The following is a 9,078-nucleotide window of genomic DNA, read 5'->3' as shown; positions in this document are numbered from 1 at the left end:
TTTTCTGGATTTTTTTTCTCATTTTGTCTGTCATAGTTGAAGTGTACCTATGATGAAAATGACAGGCCTCTCTCATCTTTTTAAGTGGGAGAACTTGCACAATTGGTGGCTGACTAAATACTTTTTTGCCCCACTGTATATAAGTAAGGTCCCTCAGTCGAGCAGTGAATTTCAAAACATAGATTCAACCACAAAGACCAGGGAGGTTTTCCAATGCCTCGCAAAGGGCACCAATTGGTAGATGGGTACAAATAAAAAAGCAGACATTGAATGTCACTTTGAGCATGGTGAAGTTATTAATTACACTTTGGATGGTGTATCAATGCATCCAATGCATCAAGGCTTCCTTCCTAAATCAGTTGACAGAGAGGAATGAAACCGCTCAGGGATTTCACCATGAGGCTGTGATAGGAGAAAACTGAGGACGGATCAGGGGCATTGTAGTTACACCACAATACTTAATTGATAGAGGGAAAAGAAGGAAGCCTGTGAAGAATAAAAATATTCCAAAACATGCATCATGTTTGCAACAAGACACTAAAGTAATACTTCAGAAAATGTAGTAAAGCAATTCACTTTTTTGTCCTGAATACACAGTGCTATGTTTGGGGCAAATCCAATACAACACATTACTGAGTACCACTCTCCATATTTTCAAGCATAGTGGTGGCTGCATCATGTTATTGTAATCGTTGAGGAGTTTTTCAGGATGAAAAAGAAACAGGAAGGGGGTGTGTTCTATGAATAATTGATAGATTTTGACATGCAAATCATCATACAAGAGTATTACTTAATTACAAACAATGCCCACAACCTATATGCTGATGATATCTTACTAACACTGTCATATCCCAGCTGTTCAATACCAAGTCTGGATATAAAGTGAATTCCCAGCTAACAGTACAAGGGAGAGAGAATGTTTTTTTTATGTTACCCGTAAAGTTCCCCTGACGTTTGAGTGTCCAGTTTTCCGTTAGTTAGGGGATCATACAAAACTTACCCAGATCTTGGTTACCATGTTCTCAGAATGTAAGATATTAATGTTCTAAACACGTTTCATGGAAGATGTCACGCCCTGGTCGAAGTATTTTGTGTTTCTTCATTTATTTGGTCAGGCCAGGGTGTGACATGGGTTTATTGTGGTGTGTTTTGTCTTGGGGTTTTGTGGGGTGTTGGGTGTGTGGCTTAGTGGGGTTATCTAGCAAGGTCTATGGCTGTCTGGAGTGGTTCTCAATCAGAGGCAGGTGTGTATCGTTGTCTCTGATTGGGAACCATATTTAGGCAGCCATATTCTTTGAGTGTTTTGTGGGTGATTGTCCTTAGTGTCTTGATGTCCTTGTTCTGTGTGTATGTGCGCCAGTATTAGGCTGTTTTCGTTACGTTTATTGTTTTGTAGTGTTTAATATAGATTTGTGTTACGTTTGTTGAATAAACATGGATCGCAATCTACACGCTGCATTTTGGTCCGACTCTCCTTCACCACCTTCTGTAGTTCAGTTGGTAGAGCATGGCGCTTGTAACGCCAGGGTAGTGGGTTCGATCCCTGGGACCACCCATACATAGAATGTATGCACACATGACTGTAAGTCGCTTTGGATAAAAGCGTCTGCTAAATGGCATATATATTAGAACCGTTACAGAAGAACATTCTTGTGTATCAGTCATCAGGATGTCACCTGATGGTCCCAAAGAAATGGTCTGTGTATGTTTGGTATGAGGTTGACAGAATAGTCTCCTAACCCGTAGAAAACTGGAAACAGGAATATTCTTGAAACGTAACAACAAAACATGTCTAGAACATGAATATTGAATATTCAGAGAACATGGTAACCACGGGTAAGTTCTGTTTGACATTAAGGGAATGGTCTCTTGGAAACAGTCCTTACAGATCACTGTAACATTCCAATGAAAATGTTAGGTGATGACCAAATGAGACTTAAGAAAATGTTCTATAATGGTGTGGGAACGTTTGTTGTTAGCTGCGATGGAGTAAGCGAGGCTATTCATCTGACCCACCAGACTTTTCCAGCCCAACTTGGTACTGCTCCTTTCGTATTGAAATCAAATGGTATGAAATACCTTGGGATAAATATCAGGTCACTAATCAGTAAGATATTTTAGTAAAAACCATCAGGGATGATTGACATTAAGAGATTAACAGTTTTACCTTTATCACTATGCGATAGAGCAGAGGTGATAAAGATGAACATACTCCATAGACTTTCTTTTCTCATGTCAGTTATACCATTATACCACTTCAATTCCCTCAGCATTGATTTAAAGAGATAAACTGTTTATTTTCAGGCTTCGTGTGGAAAGACTATAAAAATAATTTACTATAAAAAAAACTGCCCATGTTCCAGATGTTCATCTTTATTACTTTTCATACAATGCAAGATACGCATTCTCATGGGGCTATAAAAATGTGAGAACAGCTGGAAGTGGCTGGAGGAGAATATTGGGTAACTTTTCATTTTATAGACCTCTAATGTAAATACATAGTAGCAAACTAAATAGGTAGTAACAATTGAGTCTTTAAAGTGACTGGTGATACTTTTATTACATACAACTTAAAATGTTTAAAATGGCTGGAGATTTGAGTCAGTATGTTGGCAGCAGCCACTCAATGTTAGTGATGGCTGTTTAACAGTCTGATGGCCTTGAGATAGAAGCTGTTTTTCAGTCTCTCTGTCCCAGCTTTGATGCACCTGTACTGACCTCGCCTTCTGGATGATAGCAGGGTGAACAGGCAGTGGCTCGGGTGGTTGTTGTCCTTGATGATCTTTTTTGCCTTCCTGTGACATCGGGTGCTGTAGGTGTCCTGGAGGGCAGGTAGTTTGCCCCCGATGATGCGTTATGCAGACCTCACTACCCTCTGGAGAGCCTTACGGTTGTGGGCGGATCAGTTGTCGTACCAGGCGGTGATACAGCCTGACAGGATGCTCTCGATTGTGCATCTGTAAAAGTTTGTGTGTTTTCGGTGACAAGCCAAATCTCTTCAGCCTACTGAGGTTGAAGAGGCGCTATTGCGCCTTCTTCACCATGCTGTCTGTGTGGGTGGACCATTTCAGTTTGTCCGTGATGTGTACGCCTAGGAACTTAAAACTTTCCACCTTCTCCACTGCTGTTCTGTCGATGTGGATAGGGGGGTGCTCCCTCTGCTGTTTCCTGAAGTCCACGATCATCTCCTTTGTTTTGTTGATGTTGAGTGTGAGGTTATTTTCCTGACACCACACTCCCGAGGGCCCTCACCTCCTCCCTGTAGACCGTCTCGTCATTTTAGGTAATCAAGCCTACCACTGAAGTGTCGTCTGCAAATTTGATGATTGAGTTGGAGGTGTGCATGGTCACGCAGTCATGGGTGAACAGGGAGTACAGGAGAGGGCTGAGAACGTACCCTTGTGGGGCACCAGTGTTGAGGATCAGCGGGGTGGAGATGTTGTTTCCCACACTCACCACCTGGGGACGGCCCGTCAGAAAGTCCTGGACCCAGTTGCACAGGGCGGGGTCGAGACCCAGGGTCTCGAGCTTAAAGACGAGTTTGGAGGGTACTATGGTGTTAAATGTTGAGATGTAATCGATGAACAGCATTCTTATATAGGTATTCCTCTTGTTCCAGATGGGTTAGGGCAGTGTGCAGAGTGATTGTGATTGCGTTGTATGTGGACCTATTGGGGCGGAAAGAAAATTGGAGTGGGTCTAGGGTGTCAGGTAGGGTGGAGGTGATATGGTCCTTGACTAGTCTCTTTAAGCACTTCATGATTATGGAAGCGAGTGCTGCGGGGAGATAGTCATTTAGTTCAGTTATCTTAGCTTTCTTGGGAACAGGAACAATGGTGGCCTTCTTGAAGCATGTGGGAACAACAGACTGGGATAGGGATTGATTGAATATGTCTGTAAACACACCAGCCAGCTGGTCTGTGCATGCTCTGAGGACGCGGTTAGGAATGCAATCTGGGCCGGGTTAACATGTTTAAATGTTTTACTCACGTTGGCTGCGGTGAAGGAGAGCCCGCAGGTTTTGGTAGCGGGCCGTGCCAGTGGCACTGTATTGTCCTCAAAGCAAGCAAAGAAGTTGTTTAGTTTGTCTGGGAGCAAGACGTCGGTGTCCGCGACGGGGCTGTTTTCTTTTTGTAATCCATGATTGACTGTAGAACCTGCCACATATGTCTCGTGTCTGAGCCATTGAATTGCGACTACATTGTCTCTATACTGACGCTTACCTAGTTTTATTGCCTTGCGGAGGGAATAGCTACACTGTTTGTATTCGGTCATGTTTCCGGTCGCCTTGCTATGATTAAAAGCAGTGGTTTGCGCTTTCAGTTTTGCACAAATGCTGCCATCAACCCACAGTTTCTGGTTGGGGAAGGTTTTAATAGTCACTGTGGGTACAACATCACCGATGCACTTGCTAATAAACTCGCTCACCAAATCAGTGTATAATCAATGTTGTTGTTTGAGGCTATCCAGAACATATCTCAGTCCACATGATCAAAGCTTTCTTGAAGCATGGAATCAGATTGGTCAGATCAGCGTTGAACAGACCTGAGCAAGGGCATCTCCTGTTTAAGTTTCTGTCTATAGGCTGGGAGCAACAAAATGGAGTTGTGGTCAGATTTGTCGAAAGGAGGGTGAGGGAGGGCTTTGGATGCGTCGCGGAAGTTAGAGTAGCAATGATCCAGGTCGCGCATTTGATATGCTGATCAAATTTAGGGAGCCTTGTTTTCAGATTAGCCTTGTTAAACTCCCCAGCTACAATAAATGCAGCCTCAGGTTATGTGTTTTCAAGTTTACATAGAATCCAATGAAGTTCTTTCAGGGCCGTCGAGGTTTCTTCTTGGGGAGAATATACATGGCTGTGATTATAATCAAAGACAATTATCTTGGTAGACAATGCGGTCGCCGTTTAATTGTAAGGAATTCTAGATCAGGTGAACTAAAGGATTTGAGTTCATGTATGTTGTTAGGTTCACACCACGACTCATTAATCATAAGGCATACACCCCCGCCCTTCTTCTTACCAGAGCGATGTTTGTTTGTCGGCACGATGAGTGAAGAAATCGGGTGGCTGTACCGACTCTGGTAAGGTATCCCGAGTGAGACATGTCCCGAGTGAGATAATGTTACCATCTCTGATGTCTCTCTGGAAGGCAATTGCATTTCGCCTACCTTGTTGTCAAGAGACTGGACATTGGCGAGTAGTATACTCGGGAGCGGTAAGCGATGTCCCCGTCTACGGAGCCTGACCAGAAGACTGTTCCGTCTTCTCCTTCTGCGGTGTCGTTGTTTTGTGTCACCTACTGGGATCCGATCCATTTTCCTGGGTGGTGGTCCAAACAGAGAATCCACTTAGGGAAAGTCGTATTCCTGGTCATAATGTTGGTAAGATGATGTTGCTCTTATATCCAATAGTTCTTCCCAGCTAATGTGTAATAAGACTTAAGATTTCCTGGGGTAACAGTGTAAGAAATAATACATAAAAAATAAAAAATACTGCATAGTGTCATGACGTTGACCAGTTGGGGGAGGTTTATGACCCCCATAAATACCTTTCCCCTATGAAACACGCCCTTCTTTCAGCACTATATAAACCTGTTGACGAAAATTCAACTTCCTGTTCCAAGGACGTGACGACATGCGTTAAAAGGACAACATCACCTACAGAACTAAGATAACCTCAGCATGAGATCTGGTTGAACGACAGGAACCTAACGAAATTAGCATCGAATCTCAACGTGAAGGTGATGACCTACATGCCGGAAGGATGGATTTCGACTATACCAGCCAGAATATAGCATGATCATATAGCATGGCAACTTGGTATGAACTTTAAACTCTTATTCACTAAAAAAGTGCGACCTCCTAGCTGTTGCGTTAACAGCAGCTGTAAACGCGGGCTAGGAAAGGACGGACAAAGTACCTATTCTACCACACGACGACAGTACTATCAAGTATCCGTTCTACCACCTGACATTCTTCAAAGGACAACCCATCTTTCCATCGACGACCAACCGATCGAAGCGCAGCTCAGAGTAAATATTCATTGCATTTTTCTTTTCCAAATGGGCGGTTAATTTGAATACATACAATTCTGTATTTACGACAGAGTAGCTGCCTACGGCCTGATAGAGACACAAAATCTTCCTTTGTTCCCTTGTTCCTTCCCGCTCTTTCATTCAAAACCCAACTACCTTTCTTTGTGTAACCAGCCTTCATATCTGTTCCGTCCACTAGGGACGTTTTCCTTTATGACATAATTTGTAATCAATGTATGACCCATTCTGTGTAGATGTAATTATGTGTGATTATTTAGGTATTTAGTAAATAAATAATTAAACCAAATTTTGTATTGCTGATTCAACTTGTTAGCCAGGGTTCGTGAAGATAACCAAGAATTTACAACTTTCAGATGAGACTAAATAAGGTGACGATTAAATATTGACTACTATTGAGGTAAAAGATTAGCAGGTCTTTAAGAGTTTATTCAGAAGATAACAGCTCTATAAACATTATTTTGTGGTTCCCTGACTTTCTAGTTAATTACATTTACCTGATTAGCTTAATCAGGTAATATTAATTACAGAGAAATTATTTTATAGACTAGCATGTCATATCACTTAACCAAAGACATGACAACAGTTTCCTTAGAACGCGAATCAAGGCGACCAACTCTGTTGGTGCCATGTTGCATGTGTGTGTTGGTACACAGTGTGTCAGTGATTGTGGAGGCCAGGTCATCTGATGCAGCACTCCATCACTCTCCTTCTTCGTCAAATAGCCCTTACACAGCCTGGAGGTGTGTTGGGTCATTGTCCTGTTGAAAAACAAATGATAGTCCCACTAAGCGCAAAGCAGATGGGATTGTGTATCGCTGCAGAATGCTGTGGTATCCATGCTGGTTAAAAGTGTGCCTTAAATTCTAAATAAATCACTGACAGTGTCACCAGCAAAGCACCCCAACACCAAAAGGACACATTTCCACCAGTCAAATGTCTATTGCTCGTGTTTCAAATGTCGAAGTCTCACTAATTGGTGTCCTTTAGTAGTAGTTTCTTTGCAACAACTTGACCATGAAGGCTTGATTCACAGTCTCCTCTGAACAGTTGATTTTGAGATGTGTCTGTTACTTGAACTCTGTGAAGCATTTATTTGGGCTGCAATTTCCGAGGCTCGTAACTCTAATGAACGTATCCTCTGCAGCAGAGGTAACTCTGGGTCTTCCTTTCCTGTGGCGGTCCTCATGAGAGCCAGTTTCATCATAGCGCTTGATGGTTTTTGCAACTGCACTTGAGGAAACTTTCAAAGTTCTTGAAATGTTCCAGATTGACTGACCTTCATGTCTTAAAGTAATGATGGACTGTCGTTTCTCTTTGCTTATTTGATCTGTTCTTGCCATAATATGGACTTGGCCTTTTACCAAAAATGGTTATCTTCTGTATACCACCCCTACCTTGTCCCAACATAACTGATTGGCTCAAATGCATTAAGAAAGAAAGAAAAATTCCACAAATGTACTTTTAACAAGTCACACCTGTTAATTGAAATGCATTCCCGGGTGACTACCTCATGAAGCTGGTTGAGAGAATGCCAAGAGTGTGCAAGCTGTCATCAAGGCAAAGGGTGGCTACTTTAAAGAATCTCAAATATAAAATATATTTTGATTTGTTTAACCCTTTTTTGGTTAGTACATGATTCCATATGTGTTATTTCATAGTTTTGATGTCTTCACTATTATTATACAATGTAGAAAAGAGTAAAAAATAAAGAAAAACCTGGAATGAGCAGGTGCGTCCAAACTTTTGACTGGCACAGTACATCATACAAAAAGCAACATTGTGTAGAGTGCGGTATGTGAAATCACAAGGCCATTATGTATGAAACAATTTCAACATAGTATCAAATAATAGGTTGTATCCAAAACTTGCTGGTGAAAAAAACAAAAGTAAAAAGAGACAAAAGTGAGACTTAATAAGGAGAAGCATAGAAATAGCAACCCTGCAAACCAACATCTGACGTTAGAACATCCACGGGAACTTCACGAAATGGTTTCCTAAAGTGGTCAGGACGTTGTGCCATGGTTCCCTGGAGTTTTTTCCTAGTTCCAGCGACATCCCCAAGTACGTTTTTAGGACATTCTCAGAACATTGTGTCATGATCCCCTGGAGTTTTTTTTATCTAGTTCTTGGTTTGTTCCAGCGACATCCCCAAGGACATTTTGTGAGAGAATGTCTTAAAAAGGTCCTGAATGTTACCATGGGACCATCATGCGATGTCCCCCTTGACCACCATGAAACTTCCACTTGTGGTCATTGAATGTACCATGGATAACGTCCTATCAGAACAAAATAGGAACCTTTTCATAAGGTTCCCTAATGGACATCAAAATACCTTATTTTAAAATTATACCTTGACCAAACGGGGACCTGTACTGAATGTCGTCTTATGATCCTGAGTAAAAACATGATGTCTTAATGTTCCGAAATCATTTTCAGAACGTTTCAGAAAATCTTTAAAGGGACCCAAAGGGAACGTTGCCTAATGTCCTTAGACATCTCCTGTTTGCTGGGGCATAGAACGGATCTACCACTTATCAGACTTGCTTCCAATAAGAATGACAGATCTATAACTCACACTTCTATGTGAATTTGGTGAGGTCACCCACAAAGTTACACAATGGACCTTAAACAATAAAAAGAATGCACACATGCCCCCTATTGATTGATTGTTAGATGGTGGTGGCTAAAGCCTGCTGACATTTGTGGCTGTTTAAAGAAAACTAAACAGTGGGTTACAGTTCCTCCTGGTCAGCGTGACAAACCATCTAACATCAAGTTGTAAAACTACTGAACTTCCCCTTTAATCTCTTGAACACAAATTACCTTGTGATATTTTGTACATTTGCAAAGCCCAAGTGGACAACATCCCACAAGCAATGTTTGTTACTTTCTTCATTAGCTTCTGGGAATTTGTGTCAATGGAGTCATGACGTACATGTTTACATCCTGACTGACATATTCGTCATCACATTGTGGGTTTTGTTGTAAATAAAAGGCTGTGATGTTGTTTCTGTAGTAAGTC

The sequence above is a fragment of the Oncorhynchus gorbuscha genome, linkage group LG16 (assembly GCF_021184085.1).
Source record: "Oncorhynchus gorbuscha isolate QuinsamMale2020 ecotype Even-year linkage group LG16, OgorEven_v1.0, whole genome shotgun sequence".
Lineage (NCBI taxonomy): Eukaryota > Metazoa > Chordata > Actinopteri > Salmoniformes > Salmonidae > Oncorhynchus > Oncorhynchus gorbuscha.
The sequence above is the reverse complement of the archived record's forward strand: the minus strand, read 5'-3'. Positions refer to the sequence as shown.